Source organism: Schistocerca gregaria, chromosome 2, assembly GCF_023897955.1.
Source record: "Schistocerca gregaria isolate iqSchGreg1 chromosome 2, iqSchGreg1.2, whole genome shotgun sequence".
NCBI classification, from domain to species: domain Eukaryota; kingdom Metazoa; phylum Arthropoda; class Insecta; order Orthoptera; family Acrididae; genus Schistocerca; species Schistocerca gregaria.
The window spans coordinates 586,759,331-586,783,850 of NC_064921.1; the positions used below are offsets into that span (position 1 = coordinate 586,759,331).

At 42.8% G+C, this 24,520-nt stretch overlaps 1 protein-coding gene across 3 annotated transcripts in view; it reads left to right on the top strand.

Moving 5' to 3' along the window:
- The window catches only part of LOC126333959 (NADH dehydrogenase (ubiquinone) complex I, assembly factor 6), a 124,212-nt gene that overhangs the window by 59,857 nt on the left and 39,835 nt on the right, over nucleotides 1–24,520 (top strand). Inside the window, exon 6 of one of the 3 annotated variants that reach the window (XM_049996785.1) lies at nucleotides 22,610–24,321. The exons of 1 other annotated variant lie outside the window; for it this stretch is intronic. The gene's annotated coding sequence lies outside the window, so the exon portion shown is untranslated. One more of the 3 variants, XM_049996784.1, reaches the window with a different exon arrangement.

Sequence of the window (24,520 nt, forward strand, 5' to 3'; positions counted from 1 at the left end):
CACCAAGTCACAGTTAATAAGATCTTCTGCCTAACATATGTTGATACAGATCTTAATTAATAAGAAAAACACAGAAGAATCTCATAATAGCCAGGTTTCATGATAAAATAATTCATGCAGTGTCCCTTAGAGATACAATGCTCAAGTATGGCGCCCTTACTGGACTGTGGTAGGTGAGTACGGTGAGAATGTTGCACGTACCTTTCATGTACTGTCCATTTGGTATGGATATAGACTTTACCACAGTGACAATGGTATTCTGTAGTCTCAAGCCGGCCACAAACTCAGATCATCCTTTACAGTGCCAAAAACAACATACATCACCGTAAGGCCAGAAAATTATTTTATCATAAATTATTATTATTTCAAAAAAGGTTTCTGCCTAACGTAGACAGTGTGTTTCCCATGTAAGTGAGGCATGCCCTGGTTGAACTGCTCCTTGTTCTCTTTATCTTGTGACACATAACATGTATTCCTTTCTAAAGCAGTGCTAATCTGATGTGGTGAATATTAATTTTCGTTGAACACCAATTTTTTAGGTTCTAACTCCTTTCCAATGCTGTCCCCTTCAGAAATGGGTTCACCAGAATTTGAAGGATGCTCATTGTTAATGCTCTACTTGTTTAAATTCGGGCACTTTCTTCTATGTTTCCTCTGTAATTTTTTTTTTTATTGGATTAAGTTCTAGCAGCTGAAGTGCTGTCTCCTCAGAATCTTCCATGGAAGTCTGTTATATTTTGAAGAGAGGGTACTTAAAAGCCTTCGTGTAATAGTGAGATGTCTAGCTTTTCTAGGTCCTTTTGTCAGTTGAAAGTAGATGGGTCATCAGGGCATTCCATTTGTCGTAAGTTTACACATGCAGATTTGTGTTTACAGATGTTTAGCTGCCACCACATGTCACATATGAGCAGCCTTCAAATGCTGGTGCTCCAAGCACACGCTGTCTAGTGGAGACAACCTTGCAAAGGAGCTGGAACCCTTACAGTGAGTGTCCAAAGAAACTTGTTATTTTCAGCATCAGATTAGCATGGCTTTAACAAGGAATAAACATGACAGCTCACACAATAAAGAAAATATAAAGTTGTTTCACTCCAGGAATGTCTGCCATATTTAGGCAGCATATTATGTTAAATTAATATTCTCCCTTCTACAAAGACCTGTGCTCTTCTCTGCTTGATTAAGTACATAAAGGTTTGTGGAAGGCTGGAGTCTACAGGCTGCCACGTCAGTGTGGAAAAGCTTACATTGGCCAGCCATGAAAATCTTGGCGATGCTGAGATCCTTCTGAGATTCCATTATTAAGGTATCTGTAGAAATGCATTTTCCGGGCAATCTTGTTAATTGTGATGGTGGGTTTCACATGGTTAAGACGTGGCATCCATGGCATCCAATTAGTAGTTAAAGTTTTTCACAAAGACAAATTTGACTCTTAAATATGTATCCAACCTAAAATTTGTTGCAGGAAGTGTATGTAATAACACTGGTATGCATTTGCATGTGCCCTTTAGATGGTGCCATATTTGACGGAAGACATTAATTAAGAATGCTGGTAATTGTGCAGTCAAGACGTATTTGCATGTGCAGCTGTTCCAATTTTTCGTATAAATTTAGAGATTTTCACTAGAGAACTTGGCTAAAGATGGCTGCCTCATTGTTAGTCAAAATATCATGGTAAGAAATTGACATTAAGTGGCTGCAATCTGAAAACATTTTGGAACACTCATTAGAGAGGGAAAACTTAAAATTCACGTGTTTATGGCATTTATTCTGTGCACATGTATTGAGGGGTGCTGTGCCAGAATTCAACACTGAGCGTGTTACGACATTTTGAGAACAGATGAAATTCCTCTTTTTATTGTTTTTTAGTTTATTACAGTTGTGAAAGATAAGAGCAAGAAAGTATGTGTGTATATTGCAAAAGACACTTTATCTGCAGGTAGAAATTTGAACCCATCAGTAGATTAAATTTCCAATGAACCGCAATTCTTGGCCTTCATGAAACACACATGTGAAAAATGACAGCAAAGGAACTCTTGATTTCAGCTAGTGCCTCTTACTTCCATGAACTTAGTAATAAACGGAGTTCCATTTTATTTTTACTCTGATTCTCTGTGTTATTTCCAATCTGAATTCATTTGAACTTTCAGTTCTCAGATATCTTCATTGCTAGGAAAAATCTTAGCAAAATCTAGTTATGAACTTACAAAAATGACAGAAGAGAGACTGACTCCAGTCACAATCTGGCATCGATATAATTCGATGGTGAAAGTTGACTCCTGCTTAAAGTGAGTAGTCACCTTAATTGCTTCAGCCATCTTGACATGTTTCAGCCATCTTGACATGCTTCCCATCCGACCCAAATTCGCAACTTATAACATGCTAGTTTTAGCACTCACTGTCCATTCACCCACTTGCTTGCAGTAACATGTCTGGCAGAGCAGGCACCACACATATGTAGTGTAAAAATTATATTCAAAAGATTTTTATTTTCAGTCTGTTTCAACAACTGAGCATAATCTGCACTTCCAACACAAGCTTCTGCAACTGGAGCAAATTCTCCTCCGCGCACATTCTGATAATAAATACTTCTGCCTAGAATACTGTTGTCAGCTTTCCTAGAGATTGATCTATCTACTCTAGGCTGTACTGCGTATGTTCTGACTCCAGTGCCTTCATCTGTTTTCAGCTCATCAGTAAACCAGATTGTCTCCTGAATGGTGTTGTGATTCATTCTTCCACTGGTCTCATCATCCAATTGTTGTACTGAAAGGTTTATTGAAGCAGCTGGAAATCACTGTATGGTCAGTCGGCATTTTCCTGGCCATTCCTATAATTACCATACACGCTATATTGGTGAGAGGTTCTGGATATCCTAAGGGGATCCAGTTGTTTCCAGTTTTTAACCTCCACACCAATGCCACTGCCACCGTTGTAACCTGAAGGTGTAATGGGGGTCTGTCCAGCCTGGTCTCCATTGCAGCAGTGAGTGTGCTGCTAATTCCACCTGTTATAGCTAAACAGACCAATCTCTACTTCTTGCCAATCTCCTTAGCTGCCGCTTTCTGTTCTGCTTTATTCCGCCACACTGCAGCCCAATGGATAGGTCTTATTATAGTTCTTTACATCCAATACGTACTCCAGGAGTTTAGACCCAAATTTTTATTACAGATCTTTGTAGTGCTCATGAGAATATACACATTCTGTATGTGAGGGGTCATATGACAGTTTCTCATCTGAGGTTATTTCTAGATACTTCCCTGCCCCTTCTACTGGTCAAGTTTCATTCAGGAGCTTGAGATTCTGGTATTTGCACCTGATTTTGTTTCCTTGTAAATGGCACAGCAGTTTTCTTGGGACTGGCCCTGAGCTCCTGTTCCTGCACCAATCTTCTGCAATCTCTAGTGCCATTGTTCTAACAGTATTAACAAATTTGCCAAGTATTACTATGACTGAATGGTCCGTGTATTCTTGGCAAAAGTAACCTCTAGTAGTTAAAGCTTCAGTGAGTTCATTCAACATTAGTTTCCACAATGGTGAGGACAAACCCCCCCATGTGGACAACCCCTGGCTTAGGAATGAAAACAGCCATTGCTGTCCTCCAAGCATTAGTGATTATTCCTATGGCTACGGTGACCCTGAACAGTCTAAGTGAGAATCTAATTAAATCCTGTTCTCCTTGTTGCTGTAGATCTGGAAAGCTACCATCTGGACCTGGTGACTTGGGTGGTTGAAACATCCCCCTCCCTCCTCACCCCCAACCCTCGCCTCTCTTACAGGTTCGGGGGTTAGAATAGGCCCAAGGTATTCCTGCCTGTCGTAAGCCGCGACTAAAAGGAGTCTCCCACTTTTTGGCCTATTAAGTTCTGGTCCCCTTTAAGGGTGTGATCTCTCACTTTCAGAATTCTACAGAGGTGTGGGCCATTTGGGGAAGGATGCCTTATGTGCTGCATCACATATCCATCGTGCCGTTTGATCTTCTGCACCTCTTATTATCATGGTTCTGCGATTCCATCTGCAGTTCAGCTGTTTGGGTGAGGACGTCTTCTGGGTTAATGTATTCTTCTGTTCTTCACTGTCCTCTTTTGCCCCCATGACAATACTGAATTTCTCTGCACCCAACATCCAGCACGATAGCCTGTCCGTTGTGATGAGCCGTCATCTACCTATTTGGTGGTAGCCCCCTGACAACAGAGGGATTGCACCATTGATGCCTCAGCTGCAAACTCCCCACGTATCCCAAGAAGTAAATGCCCATCTTCTTGGGGCATCAGGACTCCTGGCAATGGCCATCGTGCCAGGTGGCCTTTGCTGTGGCTGGGTGGTGCTCATGGGGAGAGCCCCTGATTGGGGTGGGTGGTGTCATGGCAGATGACCCATAATAAAGTGGACTGAGTCAGCTCTTGTTGGTAACAGAATGGCGCCAGCAGTCTCTAAGAAGGGAAGGGAAAGATAGAATACAATGCTGACAGATACACTATGTGATCAAAAGTATCTGTACACCCACCCCAAAAATATGTTTTTCATATTAGGTGCATTGTGCTGCCACCTACTGCCAGGTACTTCATATCAGCAACCTCAGTAGTCACTAGACATCGTGAGAGAGCAGAATGGGGCAATCCGCAGAACTCATGGACTTCGATGTGGTCAGGTGATTGGGTGTCACTTGTGTAATACGTCTGTACGCAAGATTTCCACACTCCTAAACATTCCGAGGTCCACTGTTTCTGATGTGATAGTAAAGTGGAAATGTGAAGGGACACATACAGCACAAAAGCGTACTGGCTGACCTCGTCTGTTGACTGATAGAGACAGCAGACAGTTGAAGAGAGTTGTAATGTTGTATGACAGTTAGGCGGGAGGTGAGGAAACTTGGATTCCATGGTTGAGCAGTTGCTCATAAGCCACACATCACGCCTGTAAATGCCAAATGATGCCTCGCTTGTTATAAGGAGCATAAGCAATGGACGATTGAACAGTGGAAAAACATTGTCTGTAGTGATGAATCACGGTACACAATGTGAGGATCCGATGGCAGGGTGTGGGTATGGCGAATGTCTGGTGAATGTCATCTGCCAGCGTGTGTAGCGCCAATAGTAAAATTCAGAGCCAGTAATGTTATGGTGTGGTCGTTTTTACATTGGGGGGGAAAGAGAGAGAGAGAGAGAGAGAGAGAGAGAGAGAGAGAGAGAGGAAGCTTGTACCCCTTGTTGCTTTGCATGGTATTACCAGAGCACAGGCCTACATTGATGTTTTAAGCACCTTCTTGCTTCCCAATGTTGAAGAGCAATCTGGAGACGGCGATTGCATCTTTGAACACGATCGAGCACCTGTTCATAATGCACGGCCTGTGGCAGAGTGGTTACACAACAATAACATCCTTGTAATGGACTGGTCTGCATAGAGTTTTGACCTGAAACACCTTTGGGATGTTGTGGAACGCCGACTTCATGCCAGGCCTCACCGGGCGACATCGATAGCACTCCTCAATGCAACACTGTGTGAAGAGTGGGCTGCCATTCCCCGAGAAACCTTCAGCACCTGATTGAACGTATGCCTGTGGGAATGGAAGTTTTCATCAAGGCTAAGGATGGACCAACATCATACTGAATTCCAGCATTTCCAATGGAGGGCACCACAAATTTGTATGTCATTTCCAGCCAGGTATCTGGATAATTTTGATCGGTTAGTGTATGACCTTAAATTGTTCACCTCCCTCGCTACATCATGGGAGGAACATAGGGCTACAGAAAGAAGAGAGCCGCATTCACTTCGGTATTTAATCTGAAGTAGAACAGGTGGGGTCTCCTTTCTAGCTACGAAGCCTCTATTTTTTGTTGAACATCTGGAGGATAAGTTTGGGGAAGTAACAGCACTGTCCAAAATGAGAAATGGTCAATGTTGTTTCAGACAGCATCCACAGCCCAGTCCCAGGCTTTGCTTGCCTGTGAGCAGCTGGGTGATATTCCTGTCTCCGTCACTCCCCATAAAAGCCTCAACATGGTCCAGGGGGTTATTTTCCATTGCGACCTTCCCTTCATTCTGACGATGAGCTCTGCACCAGTTTAGAACAGTGGGGTGTTCACTTCAACTAGCGTGTCTTATTGGGGGCCCAAAGACGATGGGGTTGCTATTGGTGCCTTCATCTTGACCTTTGAGGTTGACTCATTGCCTGAAAAAGTCAGAGTGATGGTTTACTGATGTGACATAAAACCATATGTCCCTCCCCCTTCACAGTGCTTTAAGTGCTGAAAATTCGGGCACATGTCTTCCCACTGCAATTCCAGCACCACGTGTTAAGACTGTGGGCGTCCACTGCATTCAAATACTCCATGTGCACCTCCTCCCACTTGTGTGAACTGTGGAGAGCACCACTTCCTCTGCTCACCAGACTGCACAGTAATCCAGAAGGATTGGAAAATTATGGAGTAAAAGACCCTGGACTGGCTGACTTACCAAGAGGCTAAATGTAAATTTGAATGGTTTGTAATCTCCTCCCTCCATCCTACTTCCATCTATTGTCCACATTTATGTCTTTTATGAAGATTTGAGAGGAGCAAAGATCACAATAAACTTTCTAGTTTACTTAGCTTATCATATTGATATGGCTACAGTTCTGCTTATGGAGGGGTCTGATTCTTGAAGCTATTATATAAAAATCTCACATCAGGTCCTCACTGTTGGTTTTAACTAAATAAATTCAAAGATTGTTGTTGCAGCATTTTTTTATGTAAATATATTTTCTCCATTTTAGTATATCATATAGTATTTTCATTTTTCACATTAACAAAGTTAAAATTACATTGTTTGCACAAAAATAAAAAAAATATGTCCGATCACATCAGAGGCATGCTTACGACTCTTGCCCTATGTGAAAATAACAATATTCGAAAGGGTTTGCAATTTTTCTTAACAAATTAATTTTTACCAGTTTCTGTTTTATTAATTTCAATTGTTATTTCATAAATGAATCCAGAAATAGTAAACAGTACAGGATTGTGTCATTAATAATAGAAATTTTAAGTCTGCCAACAATTCATAATTTTAAATGTTTGTAAAAAATAATTTTAACAGTACATTCGAACTAGTACTTATCGATTATAACATCAAGACTAAAATATTTTATAAAGTAATGCCTTTTCATAAATTTTAGCTTGAAATATAACATCTGTGTATAAAATTATATGAAAGTTTTTAGAAAAGCAACTGAGATAATATTGACCTGTCCAAAGTCCAAAAAATATTGCTGGTGTTGACAACTACTGATGAGGAAAAGTAATGCTAGATGAGGATGTCCCGTTACAGGTTGCATCCCATTTGCCTGACATCTACATATGCTGCAGCTACTTCAACATCACCGTCACTTGTAACGGTAGTTCCACAATCTGTGCCACATGCAGTGGGCCCTCCAGGCTGCCCAAATACATCTAACCTCTTGCCCTCTTGGTGGTTGGAGGCACCTCTTCATCCATTGCTTCCAAAGCACCTATTTCAGGAGCAATATCCCCCCAAACACTGGGGAAACTGGTCCCCTCCACAAAGCTGGAGAGGTCACAGCCTCCTCTGGCTCCTCTCGCATGGAAGTCCCTTGGAACTCTCCCTTCCAAGGTCTTCGCTAATGCCATAGTGGACACTCACCAGTGGCTGAAGAAGCCACAGGCTGCTGGGCGAAGGGCTTCACGGTCTTGCTCAATGCCTGAAGCTACTTTGGAGAAGTGAGAGGGCAAGCAAATGCAGAAGTCTGCTAAGAAACCTCCAGTGGCCTCAACACCACCACTCCCTACTGGTGTCGAAGGACGAGGTGGAGATTTTAGCATCCGCTGAGGATATGTGTCTGATCAATATCTCACCCGCAATGGCAATGGATACAAATACTCAACTGGTGGCAGCAGATGATACTGAGGCGTAACCTACCTCCTCAATCACTTCATGCCTTCCCCAGTTCCAGAAAGTGTCATCCTCCAGTGAACTGCAGCAGTTTTTTCTCCCAACTGGCTGAGTTACAGGAACTCTTAAGCATTACATCTCATTTTTGCATTGCCCTTCAGGAAAACTGGTTTCCCGCAATCCAGACTCCTGCCCTTCATGGCCATCAGGGGTACTACAAAAACTGTACTGACTATGACTGACTGTTAGGTGGAGTTTCTGTCTATGTCCTTACCTTTGTCTGTAGCAAACCTGTGCTCCTGCAAACCCCTTTCAAAGCTGTGGCTGTCAGGGTGAGGATAATGCAGGAAATTACCATTTGTAATATCTACCATCCTCCTGATGGTGAAGTGCCACCCAATGTTTTGGCTGTACTAATTTTTTAACTCCCTCCTTGTTTTCTACTTCTAGTTGATTTTCATACCCATAACCCTTAGTGAGGTGGAAATAAGGGTACTGGCTGTTATAGCGGTGTCAGGAACCTACTAACTCAATTTGACATTTTTGTAAGCGATGACATCTGGTCAGTGAATGATTAAAGTCCAGGTAGAGAGGCATTCTCACATCGGATGATGGCAAGCGTAAACCATCCACTTCCAGTACTTCCTGTGGCAACGTCAAGACTGAAATTAACTCGACATCCACAGAAAAAAATCGAGCCATTCAATATGACACTTTGTGCAGTTCCATTTGTGCCAAGTTTATTGTCCAGGCTTATTATGTGTTTGTAGACTGGCATGTGTTGACAAAGTAAGCAAAATAGCTATTGGTTGCTGCAATCACCTCCTCATTTGAATAAAATCTTTGTCCCGCCAGCCATTTCTTCAAATTGGGGAACAAATAGCAGTCCGAGGGAGCCACTTCTGGAGAATAGGGGGGGATGTGAAACGAGTTGGAATCCTGTTTTCATTAATTTTGCGACCACAACTGCTGAGATGTGTGCTGGTGCACCCCCACACATTTCAGTGTGGTATATGGCACAAACTTGGCCATTGATCTCTCATTTTGCAGTCTTCTCTCTTGTCTATACACTGGAGAGCCCATGATGATTTATGCTGTAGTGACCACTTTTCACTCTTCCTGTTCGTCCCCCAGCATCCCTCATGTTGGCACTTGCTCAGATGGGCACTTCCCAAGGCTGACTGGGATGCTTTCACCTCCACTACCACCATTGAATCTCCGTTGCCTGGCAAAATTGTTGAGGTGATGTAGACGATCACTACTACCATTGTTGTTGCAGCTGAATCAGCAATCCCTTGTTCCTCAGATTGCCACCGGTGGAAGTCAGTGCCCTGGTGGTCACTGGAAATCGCTGCATCCATTAGAGACCATAGGCGGGCCCTCCAACATCATAAGCGCCACCAATCCCTAGAGAAGCTTGTAGCTTTCAAACAGCTCCATTCCCAGGTCCGCCTAGTCATCAAACGAAGGAAACAGGAGTGTTGGGAACTCTACAGCCCCACCATTGGAACACAAACCTCCCATTCCCAGGTTTGGACCAAGCTCTGACCTGAATTTCTACACATGGAGCTGTATCTGCTGATCCAAACGTACCCGCAGAACATCTTGCCGAGCATCATGCTTGCACTTCTGCATCTGAGAATTACCGCCTCAACTTTTGTTTTCTCAAGCAGCAGGTGGAGCAACAACACCTATCTTTTGCTCCATGTGCTCTGAGCCATATACGAGCGGCATTTGAAAAGTCCGTGCAAAAATAACAACTACTTAGGTGTTTGGGGTAAAGCCTTTTTATTTTTGGGCATGGTCTCCTTTTAGACTTATACACTTCGTCCAACACTGTTCTAATTTGTTGATCCGTTCAGAATAATAGCAATTTTACAAGTCTGCAAAATAGCTATTGGTTGCTGCAATCACGTCCTTGTTTGAATAAAATCTTTGTCCCGCCAACCTTTTCTTCAAATTAGGGAACAAATAGTAGTCCGAGGGAGCCACTTCTGGAGAATAGGGGGGATGTGAAATGAGTTGGAATCCTATTTTCATTAATTTTTTGACCACAACTGCTGAGGTGTGTGCTGGTGCATTGTCATGATGGAAAAATACTTTTTCGCAGTCCAATTGCTGGTGTTTTTCTTGCAGCCCAGTTTTCAAATGGTCCAATAACAACGAATAATATTAACCTGTGATAGTTTTACCCTTTTCCAGATAGTCGATGAGGACTACCCTTTGCAAATCCCAAGAGACAGTCACCATAACCTTTCTGGCCAAAGGACTGGTATTCACCTTTTTTGGTGCAGATTCTCCCTTGGTAACCCATTGTTTAGATTGTTGTTCTGTCTCAGGAGTATAGTAATGTATCCATGTTTTATCCACAGTGATGACACAACCCTTCAAGTCCTGTGGATTTTTCCTGAACAGCTGCAAACCATCCTTGCAACACTTCACACAATTCCATTTTTGGTCAAGTGTGAGCAATCACGGAACTCATCTTGTGGTAGCTTTCTCATGTCCAAACGCTTATGCAAAATATTATGTACCTGTTCATTCGAGATGCCCACAGCACTAGCACTCACATGCACCTTAACTCTTCTGTCAACCATCACCGTATCATGGATTTTATCAATGATTTCGGGAGTCGTAACCTCCACAGGGCATCCAGAATTTTCAGCATCACTTGTGCCCACATGGCCGCTCTGAAAATTTTGAAACCACTTACAAACTGTTCTAATCGAAGGTGCAGAGTCACTGTAATGTTTATCAAGCTTCTCTTTAGTCTCCTTAGGTGTTTTGCCTTTCATAAAGTAACGTTTAATCACCACACGAAATTATTCTTCATCCATTTTTTGACAGTCACTTGACTTCCTTGATTCACATGAATGCCAAACACAAATAAATTGACAAATATTGCTGAAACTTGATGTGCGTTCTTTCCAAAGATGCTACTAACTAAACATGGCCTCGATATGTGCCAGTGGTGCCATCTCTTGGACTTTGCACGGACTTTTCAAACGCCCCTCGTAATGCCCGCTTTAGTGAGTGGGAATTTCTCAGTGCCCTTGCCGACTGTCCTGATACGTCCCCTGGCCCATACCACATCCATTCCCATATGCTTAAACATTTGTCAGCAGCTTACCAGCACCACTTCCTTGCCGTCTTCAACTGCAACTGGAGAGATGGAGAATTCCCATTGCAGTGGTGGGAAGTATCATTGTTTCAGTGCTAAAGCCTGATAAGAACCTGCTAGATGTGGATAGCTTTCGCCCTATCAGCCTGTCAAGCAATCTGTGCAAGCTGCTTGAACGTATGGTGAGCTGGTGGTTGCGTTGGCTCCTTGAGTTTCAGGGCCTTCTGGCTCCGTCCTAGGGCAGTTTTCGCCAATGGCGCTACACCATCGACAACTTGGTCTGGAGTCTGCCATTCAATCAGCCTTTTCCTGGTGACAACACCTTATTGCTGTCCTTGTTACTCTACATGACTAGGGCTTCTGTGGCCGACACCCAGTTTTTATATGGAATTTCTTGTCGCTCCACACTTTCAGAGTTCACATTGGTGCTCCCCTCAGTGCACCCCATGTACAAGAAAATGGAGTCCCACAGGGCTCTGTCCTGAGTGTCCCACTCTTTTTAATTTCCATCAATGGTCTTGCACTAGCAGTAGGGTCCCCATTATCCCCCCTCCTATATGCTGACAACTTTTGTATTTCCTTCTGCTCCTATTCTATTGGTGTGGCTGAGTGCCGGCTGCAGGGAGCCGTGCGGAAGGCATAGTCATGGACCCTCACTCACGACTTTGTTTTCGGCCATCAAGACTTGTCTCATGCACTTCTATCGTCTTCGTACTGTCCACACTCATCCAGAACTTTACCTTGATGACCAACTACTTGATGTAGTGGAGACTTGCCGCTTTTTGGGACTGGTCTTTGATGCCCACTTAACTTGGCTTCATCAGATTAAGGATAAGAGCTGGCGGCATCTCAATATTGTTCAATGCCTGAGCCACACCGACTACAGTACTGATAGTCCTACACTGCTGCAGTACTGCTCCTGTATCGTCCTGTTTTGACTAAGGAAGCCTACAGTCCTGTATTGACTATGGAAGCCTGGTGTATTGTTCTGCGGTGAATCTGCTGGGCCCTATCCACCACCGTGGAGCCTTCTGAACAAGCCCAGTAAACAGCCTCCTCGTGGAAGCTGGCATTCCTCCATAGTGCTCCTGGTGGCAACTACTGCTTGGTAATTATACTGCCTACATTCATAGTTCACCTCGCCATCCAAATTACTGTCTCATTTTCCCTAACACGGCAATCCACATCCCGCAATGGCGGCCCGGAACTGGGAATCCTCTTGCTGTCCATGTCTAGTCACTTTTTACTGAACTCAGTACTTTCCCTCTCCCACCTTTCCTGCGGGTCCACTTATGTACCCATCCATGGTCTGTGCCAAGGCCCAAAAGGCTCATTTCCACCTGAGGACCTCTGCCGGGACTTTTTCTCTTCTCAGTGAGTTCCAGGGCTCAGAGAGAGTCTACACCAATGGCTCAATGGTCGACAGTCTTGTTGGCTTCGCATATGGTCATGTTGGACATACTGAGCAGCACTCCATGCCTGATGACTGCAGTGTTTTCACTGCAGAGTTGGTCACCACCTATTGCGTTGTTGCACATATCTGCTCATCATCTATCGTGCTGTTGCGCATATCTGCTCCTCCACCAGGGAGTCCTTCATCATCTGTACTGACTCCTTAAGCAACCTACAAGCTCTCAACCTGTGCTTCCCTCAACATCCTTTGGTAATGACTATCTAGGAGTCTGTTTATGCCCTCAGCAACAGTGGACGTTCAGTGACCTTCATTTGGATCTCAAGCCATGTCGGGATAGGAGGCAATGAACTTGCTGACATCCTGGCCAGACAGGCTACTGGTGAACCAACTCCGCAGATCGGCCTGCCGGAGACTGATTTCCAATCGTTCCTCCGCTGTAAAGTTTTCGCAATCTGGGATACTGTATCCTGCACCCTCAGTACACCAAATAAAATCTTTGTTATCAAGGAGACAATGAATGTGTGGCAGTCATCCATGCGAGCCACTTGCAGGAACTCTATTGTCCTTTACTGGCTCCATATCAGCCAAACTTTGCTAACACATGGTCACCTCCCTTGTCGCAAGGACCCACCTCGGTGTTGTTGCGGCTCCCATATGACTGTCATCCACATCTTGTTGGACTGCCCAAGTTTAGCCACTCTGCAGTGGACTTTTAACCTTCCCAGCACCCTACTAATGGTGTTGGGTGACAATGCCCCACCATATAATTTAGTTTTACGTTTTACTTCTGAGGTTTTTTTTTATCATACAGTCTACGGCTGGGTGCCCAGCCTTCCCTCTCAGGCCTCCACCCTCCCTCCATTTTACCTCTTTGTCACTCTTTCTTTGCATTTCGTCTGGTTTGGTGTTTGTCCTTCCCCTGTGTATGTTCATCTCGCCTTGCCTTTTAGGCTGGAGATTTATTTTAGTGTGTTGCAGAGTGGCTGGCTCATCCATTTTTATTCTTGTTATCAGCCAGCCCAGGCCATCTGCTATATGCTTTTAATACCTTTCTTTACTTTTCCTTTTAGTGTATGTTTTTCCCTTTTGGTTCACTTCTTTCATTTTCTCTTTCATTGTGGTTCCACATTAGTTTTACACCCTTTTACTCTCCCCAACTCCTTTTGGGAATTGTTTTACCTTGAGACTTCTTTGCATGAGGAAAAAGGGACTGATGGCCCTGTAGTTTGGTTCCTTTATACCCCCAACCAACCAACATTCCCAGCACCCACTTTTTTTTCCCCCCATATCAACACGTTCTCTGGCAGATTTTCAGTTTTACCTGTGATTACCTATAAAGCAGTACCTCTCAGGAACTGGTTCCTGGTCTGTGTTATCTACCAGAGTGCATTGAGCAAAGCAAGTCTTGAGGAGCACATCCTGTATAACACTCGTTGCCCTTCTACAACCACCATTCTCCTTCTTTAAAGTAGCTCCTGCATTAGTTGGTATTCTTGAGAGGATTTTTATGAAGTCTAGCACAAGTAGCTGTATCTTCCGCTTCCTCATAGAATACCTTCTAGGATGATAGATTCAGTCACTTGATTATAAGCTTGTATTTAACAAGGGCCTCTTGACATTTTGCCTATTATCCTTTCTTTCTTGCAAGGATGAACAGCCTTCTTAGCTGTTTCCTATGCACTTCCAGATTGTTGTTCTACAAAGTTATATTCCTGTATATGCACTTCTTGGTGATTGGGCAGTTCTGCTAAATATGATGCTATGTCAGATGTTATGCATCTGCTATTTCTTCAAAATACTGGGTTCGTTGCCAAAGTTCTGGCTTCAAATAAGTAGGAGTTTAGGTGTTTCCTAATGAGTCTCAATCTTTTTTCCTAGGTTTCTTGTAGGGCATTGTCTGTTTAACACCCATTTCAACCTCAAACTTAAAATATATGTGGTCAGATTAAAATGGTTCCATCACTACATACCATTGTTTGATGTACCTACCCATTAGAGGTAACCCAGAAGTTATGTCAGTTACTTCTTCCCTCCTCCTATTCCTGATGGTAGGTTCACTACACCGTTTCAAGATTTTTCAAATTATTCTCTGGTACAAACTCCAATAGGTGCTTAGCTTTGCTCTTAGTGTCACTGTTTCCCCACACCACATTGTGAACATTGGCCTGACATCCACTCAGCAGTTGTTAATTCTGTTGTGAGTTACTATCAATCTGTCTCTTTACCTCCTGGGAAGGAGGCGGCCTATATAATTTCCCTTGTGTTTCCTTCGCCATGTTAGTCCTTCCTGATGGTCACTAGGTCCTTTGAACAGAAGTCCACCATCGCTATGAATCAAATTCTGTTCTCAACATAACTGCATTTTGTGCATTTCTTTAGATTTCTAGCATAGATCAATTTACCTTTAGTTTCTCTGGGACTTGAAAGGCCCCGTTTCTATAGATAGGGTTCCTCAGTCAGGGTCACATTCACCTCCTCTCTTCCCAGAAGATGACTTAGGGTAGCTGTTGCCTCTTTACTGTGTTGCAGGTTTATCTGCAACAATTGCAGCCTCCAGCTTGCCACCGTGATCACTTCTGATGTCTTTGATTATTCTGACAGCAACTTGCGAAAACCCTAAGTATAATTTTAGGTCCTGCTCTCGTACTGCCATGAGGGATTTTTTGCCAACTCATCCGCAAAGGTTTGGCTTTCCGGTACAACCTTTAGGTTTATTACCCTCCAATCCTCTGTTGCAACCTTTTGGATCTGCACCCTTCTGTGCTTGAACATTTTCTTTTAGGAAGTATGCTTAAGAAGTATGGGTACCCAAATACATACCACTGTAGTCTTAAAGAGCTCAACTGCTGTTTTGGCCAGCAGCTGCCCCTCCTCCCACAGAGATACCTTGAACACCTTCTCCTTAAGAAAATCCACTGTTCCCATCCCCCCAATAGATAAGGAGAAGAGCACCTTTGTCCAGATAGACCCTCCTGAATTTGAGTCCTGTACTTGTGATCCCCTCCCCGCCACCTCCCCAGTCTTCTCAAAGAGAGCCATATGAAAAAGTACCATCTACTGTGAAGTGATGTTGATCAATGGATGTCCCTGCTGGATAACCACCATCCTGAAAACCAAGACTGCAAGTCTATAAATGTTGTAGGAAAATTCTTGTAGAATGTAAATACTTTAGGATTAAAGGATACCACTCACTGAAAAGCAACAACATTGAGTTGTCGAGAGAGACACACACACAGTAGGAAGAAAACTAACACTAATACACTGACTCGTAGACATGCATTCAAAGGTCTCTTCCCCTACGTGGTGCCTGCTAGACTAACATATACCTGTGGCAGACAAAGGTGCAAGACCTGCCCACTCCAACTACCCAGCACCTCTTAGTTCAGTCCTGTCACAGGCTTATCCTATCCCATCAGAGGCTGGGCCACATGTGAAAGCAGTCGTGTCATATATCCTATCTACTGCAAACACGGCAGAGCCTTTTATGTTGGTATGACTACTAACCAGTTTTTCAGTTGGATGAATGGCCACCACCAAACTGTTATCAAGAACAAATTGACCACCCAGTAGCACAACATGCTCAATTTCAATGGCTGTGTCACATCCTGAGCCATCTGGATCCTTTCCTCCACCACCAACATCGCTGAACTTTGCAGATGAGAGTTATCCTTACAACACATCCTCCACTCCCATAAACATTCTGGCTTCAATCTCAGGTAACCCACTGTCCCAGCACCTTTCACCTATCAGTTTCCCCTTCTCCATTCTGTCACCCCTCCCAGTTCATGTCCCCTTTCACCTTAAATGCACACTTTCCACCGGCCGCTCCAGTTGTGCCAGCCCATATACCTGCGACCAGTGCCTCCCATATTCTAATCAGGCAAACCGGCCACCTTCCTCTGAGCCACTAGCCACCCAACCCCAGTCCCTCTCCCTGCCTCTTCCCTCCCTCCCTCCCCCTTTACCCATTACACCTGACACAACCCGCACCACAACCATCTCACCAGCCAAAAAATTGAATTTGTACTGTTAGTCTAGCCCATACCACACAGGGGCATAGGGGGCTGCGTGTGCGTGTGCGTGTGCGTGTGCGTGTGTGTGTGTTTTATTTTACTTTACTCTGAAAGCTAGCAAGTTTTGTTTCTTTGGTGTGTGCTTATTGGCGACTCAACACATCCGCTTTTCAGGGAGTGGTCTCCTTTAAGGGAGTACTATAGGTCTGTTTCCCTGTTTCCTGCTTTGGCTTTTTCGGTGTCAGTGGGAGTACCTAACTCTTCCTTTGTTCTCTTGTCCCTGTGTTAAAGGTAGAAGGGGTCTAATCAACCCCTTCACTCTGAGGCAGTCTGTTTTTGGAAGTCTTAGGTGCAAGACCTTTTAGTTCCCTCCATTTATATTTTTTAACTTCCTGTTCTTTTTTTTTTAGAAGCTTCCTCTTCTGAGCCCCAGACAAGGATTAGATCATGGCCTAGTCCAATGTCTCATTTGCCCCATTGTAATTAACAGTTTCTATTTTCTTGCTGAACATACAAAAAATGTATTGGGGTCCCTTGTAGGGAAAGACAATCACCGAATCTGATACTTAGACTTTACAGGTCACCAGAAGTCGTTAAAGACATCCATTCACATTACTGCAAGCGTGAGCAGTTTAAGGCTTGGGCAGTTTTCAGTTATGCGAGCGTGTGCTAGCATCAGTGCTTAAGCATTATATCAGATTTGTGTGTCCTTGCTCAAGCAAAGACCAGAGTTCTCTGTTTGTTTCCATACCAGTAACTTGTCGAGTGATTTGGAAACAGATCAATCATGATCAGCTTGATGATTTTATTCAGTCATATGAAAGCCAAACTTGTCTATGGCGAATACAATCTAAGTATTATTATAATAAAAGTAAGCATGATGCAGTGTATGATATGTCACTTTGACCCTAACGCAAACAAGTATATGAAGAGCAGTTCTTTCAGGACCCGTTTTAGGAGAGAAAAGAAGAAAGTGAATAATCATTGTAAGTCAGATAGTGCCATTGATACAGGGTACAAATTCATGCTGTGGCATTTTCCGTTGTCTAGTTTTTGCCACAAACAAGACACTCCAAGAAGCTCTGGATTCAAGATCTACATCTATATCTACATCAATACTCCAGTCCACCTTACAGCACATGGCGGAGGGTACCCCGTACCACTACTGGTCATTTCCTTTCCTGTTCCATTGGCAAAAATACTGAGGGAAAAATAAGTGTTTATTTGCCTCCATATGTACTTAATTTCTCATATCTTCATTTTTGTGGCCATTATGCGAAATTTATGTTGGTGGCAGTAAGATCATTCTGCAGTCAGCTTCAGAATGCCCGTTCTCAAAATTTTCTCAATAGTGTTCCTCGAAAAGAATGTCACCTTCCCTCCACGGATGCCTATTTGAGTTCCTGAAGCATCTCCATAATACTTGCATGTTATTCAAACTTACCAGTAACAAATGTAGCAGCCTGCATCTGAATTGCTTCAGTGCCTTTCTTTAACTCGACCTGGTACGTATCCCAAACACTCGAGCTGTACTCAAGAATACGTCGCACTAGCATCATATGTGCAGTCTCCTTTACAGATGAACTACACTTTCCCAGAATTCTCCCAATAAACCAAAGGATTGACAATCAACAAATGCTCGTTCCTTTTCATACTGCTTTGCGACATTATGCCCAGATATTTAAACAATGTGACTGTGTCAAGCAGACACTATTACTGCTGTATCTGAACATTATGGGTTTGTTTTTCCTACTCTTATGCATTAACTTACATTTCTCTACATTCATCACACCAACTACAAAATTTTTCTAAGTCATCTTGTATCCTCCTACAGTCACTAGACGATGACACCATAATCCACATCACAGCATCATCAGCAAATAACTGCAGATTGCTGGCCACCATTTCTGTCAAATCATTTATGTCTGTAGAGAATAGCAGTGGTCATATCACACTTCTCTCAGGCAGTCCTGATGATTCTCTTGTCTCTGATGAACTTTTGGCATTGAGGACAACATACTGTGTTCTATAACTTAAGAAGTCTGTACATATCTTGAACCTATTCCATAGACTTGTACCTTCTTTAACAGCCTGCAACGAAGCACCATGTCAAACTCTTTCCAGAAATCTAAAAATATGGAATCTGCCTGTTGCCCTTCATCCATAGTTTGCAATGTGTTGTGTGAGAAAGGGGCAGGCTGAGTTTTGCATGAGTGATGTTTTCTAAAACCATGCTGATTCATTGATATAAGATTCTCAGTCTTAAGAAAATTTATTATAATTGAACTGAGAATATGTTGAAGGTTTTTGCAGCAAATCGATATTAGGGATATTGGTGTGTAATTTTCAGGTACATGCTTTTGCCCTTCTTGTACACAGGTGTCCCTGGAGTTTTCTCCAGTTGATAGGGACTTTATGCCGGGTGAGAGATTCATGATAAAAGCAAACTAAGTAAGGTGCCAATGATGTAGAGTGCTCTGGACCTGGTGTCTTATTTGTTCTTAACTCCTTCAGTTGTAACTGTACGCCATTGATGCTTATTAATGTGTTGTCCATATGGAAGTCTGTTCGATGGTCAAATGAAGATATGTTTGTATGATTCTGCTGCATCAGTGACTTCTTGAATGTGAAAGTTAAAACTTTGGCTTTCGTTTCACTATCCAATTGCCACACCAGAGTGGTCAGCAAGTGACAGGTTGGAATCCTTACACCCACTTAGCGATTGGGCATAGGACTAGAATTTTCTTGGGTTCTCTGCCAGATCTTATACTAAGATAATGATGTTGGTAGTAGTTGTATGCTTTGTGCATAGATATTTTCACAGAATCATGAATCTCTACCAGCCTTTGCTTTGTCATTTGCATGTTCTCTTTTGAACCAACAGTGCAACAGCCTCTGCTTCATCAGCAATGTCTGAATCTTATTATTAAACCGTAGTGGGTCTTTTCCATATGTAATCCACTTACAAGCACACAGTTCTCTAGACCACGATATGTGATCTCCTTAAACTTTGCCCATAATGTCTCTATGTCCATCTTACTGTTCACTGTCTAAGTGAGATGCTAAAAACGGCTTATCTGCTGTTTCTAGCACAAATATTCCACTAGCCGCCTTGACTGAATTATTAACTTTCATAACCATAGTTGCTGTAATGATACCATGGTCACTACTACCCATTTTTATACTGTCATGTTGGTAAGATCTGGCCCTTTCTAGCTACAAGGTGTAAAATATTTTCATTGTATAAGGGCTGCTGACCTAGCTGCTCAAGTTTTCAGAAAGTGTTCACAAGTACTTTGCATGACTGTCTGTCTGCCAGGTTAAAGTCGCCTTCAACTAGCAATGCATGATCTGGGTATTTACTCACTACTGACCATGGACGTTCTTTGAATGACTCTAGAGCTGTTACAACAGAATCGGGAGGCCAGTAAAAACATGCATAAGTTTCCTTGATTTCACCTAGACTTGTAATAAGTGACACAGTATTACTGTCACACTCAACTTTGACCTCAAGAGAGACAGTATTTTTGTCAACTCCAATGAACATTCCCACTCCTGTGCCCTCTAATCGTTCTTTCTGATTTACTTTTCAGGACTCACTAAATATCTTGGAGCTTTCCACTTGTGTTTCAGCTCCTCGTCCCGAAAATAATTCGAGCGCAATAACTTTTGTGGAGGGCAATAAATTTCGGAAACTTTATTATAAGTGCTTGGATGTTTACTGATAAACTTTTGACAGTTGAAGCATATTTAATCTGGACGTAGTCAGACTTCCCTTGCTGCGTAGCAACTGGCAGTTGTACATTGGAGTCCCTCGAACTACCACTTCACATAAAAGACCCTCGTGTGCATTCCACAAGTATTCTGCAACCAGAGTAGGTGCTTCCTTTGTGTAGTGCACCCCTGATCTATCAAGAGGAGTCCTACAAATCCCCAACTGATAACACAGGTCTAGAAAGCTGCACCAAAGTCCACCACAGAGCTGATGATTCCTGTGATTGAGACCTTCCAGTCGGCTCCAAATCAAAGATCCCCTATCAACTCTGGGAACAATGCAAACTGTGAGGCCAGTTGCACCACATGTGTGAGGCCAGTAGTCTTCACCACTTTCGCCAGCTGCCTATATGAATTGAGGATGGCCTCTGAACCCATTGGACAGGCGTCATTCATGCCAAACTGAACCACAATCTGCAGATGACTGCACCTGTATGCTCGAAAGTCACAGGCGAGGCAGCCTCCACAACTTGGATGAGGCCCCTTTGCAGACATACCAAGTGCACATTGACTTTCTTTCTATCCCTGAATGCTATATGCCTTTGGGGCTCCATAACACACTTAACATTCGAGCTCCGTATTATTAGTAAAGCCCTCCCCCCTTGTGCCTGCTCAGACACTGCTGAAGGAGCAGTCATCTGTCCACACACAGGATGAATGGATGAGGTCAGACACTCAGTCTCCACATTGACCCTCCACCTCGAGCGACATAAATGCGCTTCCACCCACCATCCGTTCTGCTGTGGGGGCAGTTCCACAGCATCAGGTACACTAGGAGGTAACTTAGTAGCAGAGCCCGTGAGCAAAACGAGCAACAAATTTGGTGTCCCATGCGACATACCAGATTCTCTGCCACTGCTACACTCTTGAGACAGCAGCCTGAAGGTGACTGATGGTAGCCAAAATGTATTCAGCTGTTTACATACTGCAGCCAGCTCCTCCTGCATTAACGCACAATATGCACACTTCCTACCAGTTCGAGCAAGACTGAAAAAGTAAACTAAGACAAACCGGAAAAGAAAACTATAAAAGCAGACAAACCCTAGAGATGCAACTTGCTACCCTCCTGGTGTGTCACCAAGGGACACTGGTGCCTCAGTAAGGTATGTAGGTGGCTGTTCATTAGAAATAAAAACTGTCTGCAGAATGCCCGAATTTACACTTACAAAATGTGAGATCACATCTGGAAAACAAACATGAAATTTAATAAATATAGTGTGAGAAAAACACAGTAAAAGATAAACGCTGAACTTCCCACTCTGTAAGTATGTATCAGCCAAGAGCTGGGCCCGCCTGACTCGCTTACTAAATGAATGTAGCTAAAGAGCCAGAGTTACCAATGAAGAGGAGCTAATAAGAGTACAGGAAATCAGATCTCTGTGGAGGCACATCCAGACAAGAAGAGACAAACTTGGACATATTGATGGAAGCAAGACAGGCAGGGATGATATATTTTCAAATAAATTTTCTCTCAAAAAACACAAATTTAAAAATTATTTTCATTTATTGAAACAAAACTCCAGTCCACGATGTTTCTTAATAAATAAAGTTTTGTTGCCTGGCAACATGTCCTTCATTAACCCTTTACTGGGAGCATGGGTTCATTTCTGTCCATGTGCATGATTCAACTTGTTGCATCCTGACAGGCACCGCCTGCCATTGTTTACATTTTTAGTGCCTTCCCACTCTTTCCTGCAGTAAGCCATCAGTGTGTTTTCATTGCCCTGCAACTTAACATCTAGTTGTTGTGAGCGTTGCAAGACATTTCTGGCCCATGCGCCCCAAAGTGCATCATTTGGTATAGAGGTAAGTTGCATTTTAAATTGTAATCGTCCATGAGTAATGGTATAAATGATAGAATTATTAATGAAGTATGATTAAATAAGTGTTGATGCTTCATTACCACTTTTGCCAGTCTACCATTTCCAGTCATTATATTTTCAGGTGGCTGCATCGCACATGACTGAAGAAATATGGGAGGAATTTCATTGGCGGGAGAGGTGTGGTGTCACCGCTAGACACCACACTTGCTAGGTGGTAGCCTTTAAGTCGGCCGCGGTCCGGTAGTATACGTCGGACCCGCGTGTCGCCACTATCAGTGATTGCAGACCGAGCGCCGCCACACGTCAGGTCTAGAGAGACTTCCTAGCACTCGCCCCAGTTGTACAGCCGACTTTGCTAGCGATGGTTCACTGACTTCTACGCTCTCATTTGCCGAGATGATAGTTAGCATAGCCTTCAGCTACATTATTTGCTACGACCTAGCAAGGCACCAGTATCCGTACTATTGATATTGTGAGTCATGTACCATAAAGAGCGACGTTCTCCATTAATGGATTAAAGTTAAGTATTCCACCAGCTACGTCCGTTTTTCTCAATTCTAATTCCCTTGTCATGTTCCAGAACTCACGCCAGCCTGCGTGAGCTAACGCCTGCATTTCGACCTCCTTTAGTAACACGCTTGGCTCTCCTGCCAACCACAAGAAGAGGGACAAAGCAGATGAAGATTTAGTAGGTACGGATACAGATGAGGATCACGAGGAGAAGAGTGGGCATACTTCAGACACCGAACAAGAACAAAGTGAATCCGATGTTGAGTGTCTGGAGGGTAGATTTTTTGTATGCAAAGACAAGTCTGTAAAATGGAAAAAGCAAAACCTGAAGAACGGCAGTACTTCAAAAGTGTAGTGCCTGTCATCAATTCATTTTCTATTTTATTTGATGAACGTATAGTGACCTCAGTTGTAAATTGCACAACAATGTACATAAAGTCAGTAAAAAATAAACATTTCAGAGAGTGAGATGCCAAACATATGGCGAGAGAAGACTTACTAGTATTTTTGGGGCTACTCTATTTGGCTGGACTTCACAAAGCCACTCATGTGAATTATAAGGATTTATGGGAAGACATAAAAATCTTTTGTCTCACAATTTCATGCAAATGATTTTTTTTTTTACTTAGTCATAAGATTTGATGACATTCGCACCTTTAAAACTATAAGAAAACATTATAAATTAGCACCTGTGAGGGACTTTCCCACTGCGATAAATAATAATTGTAAAAATGCATTCACCTTAAGTAAATATTGTACAATTGAAGAACAGCTTCTACTTTCAGGGGATAATATCCATTTAGACATTATTTACTGCAAAAACCCAAAAGGTGTGGAATAAAGGTTTTTGCACTAATAGACGCTAGAATGAATTATTTCATCAACTTTGTAATATATGCAAACACACAACTGAAGGAACTGTTTCATCAAGACCGTGCTGTATTATCAGTTGTGAACAGGTCGACTGAACATGGTGCAGGTACCAACAGGAATATGACTTGTGACAATATTAGTTACCAACTAGCTCAGCTTCTCCTTACAAGAACGTTAACAGTTGTGGGTACCATATGAAAAAATAAGCATGAAATTCCACGAGAGTTTCAGCCTAGTAAGTGTAAAGCAAAGTATAGCTGTGTTTCTGGATTCACTAAAGATGTGACTTTAGTATCGTACATTACTGCCAACAATAAGACGGTAATAGTATTATCAACAATGTATCATGATGATGTCATTGACACATCAACTGATGTTAAAGTGAAGTCTAAAATAATCACTTTATATAATGGTACCAAAGGTGGAGTCGATACATGCGATCAGTTGTGGACAAATTTTAATGTTGGTAGACAAACAAAAAGGTGTCCACCAGCTATATTTTTCCATTTTCTAAATGTAATGCATACAAATGCACATTGCTGTATAACATTGACCCGAAAACTGATTACCTGCTATGATGAAAATTGCTAAGGGACTTGGGAGGAACATTGGTTGAAAAGCACATTAGAATGTGACAGTGTATAGATAAATTACATTTGGGAGAGGATATAAAACTGTCAGTAGTGGTCCCTGACGATCCTGGACCTTCTCGTGGGAAGTGCAAAATGAGCCTCCAAAATCATGACAAAAACCACACAGAAACGCTCAAGATGCAAACCCTTTGTTTGCAAAACTCATGCAAACATAATGTGTGTGATGATTTAGAATGAACTGTATTAGGAGTATTAGTGCAAACTCGCCATACTACATTTTTGTTACTGCAATTTTCAGGTTTATTCAATAAAATTGTTCAAGTTTGTTGTTTATAAATGAGTTATTTGTTTCCCCTATCCTGGAAGAATATTTCAAAGGCCATACAGCGAAGATTATTGTTACTGAAAGGATCTAAGGTATCTATTGTATATGGGGACTTAAATGACCCCAGGCACCTGTAAATGGACCTCTACCCCACATGCCTACCTGTGTGTTAACAAAGTATACTGGTGTG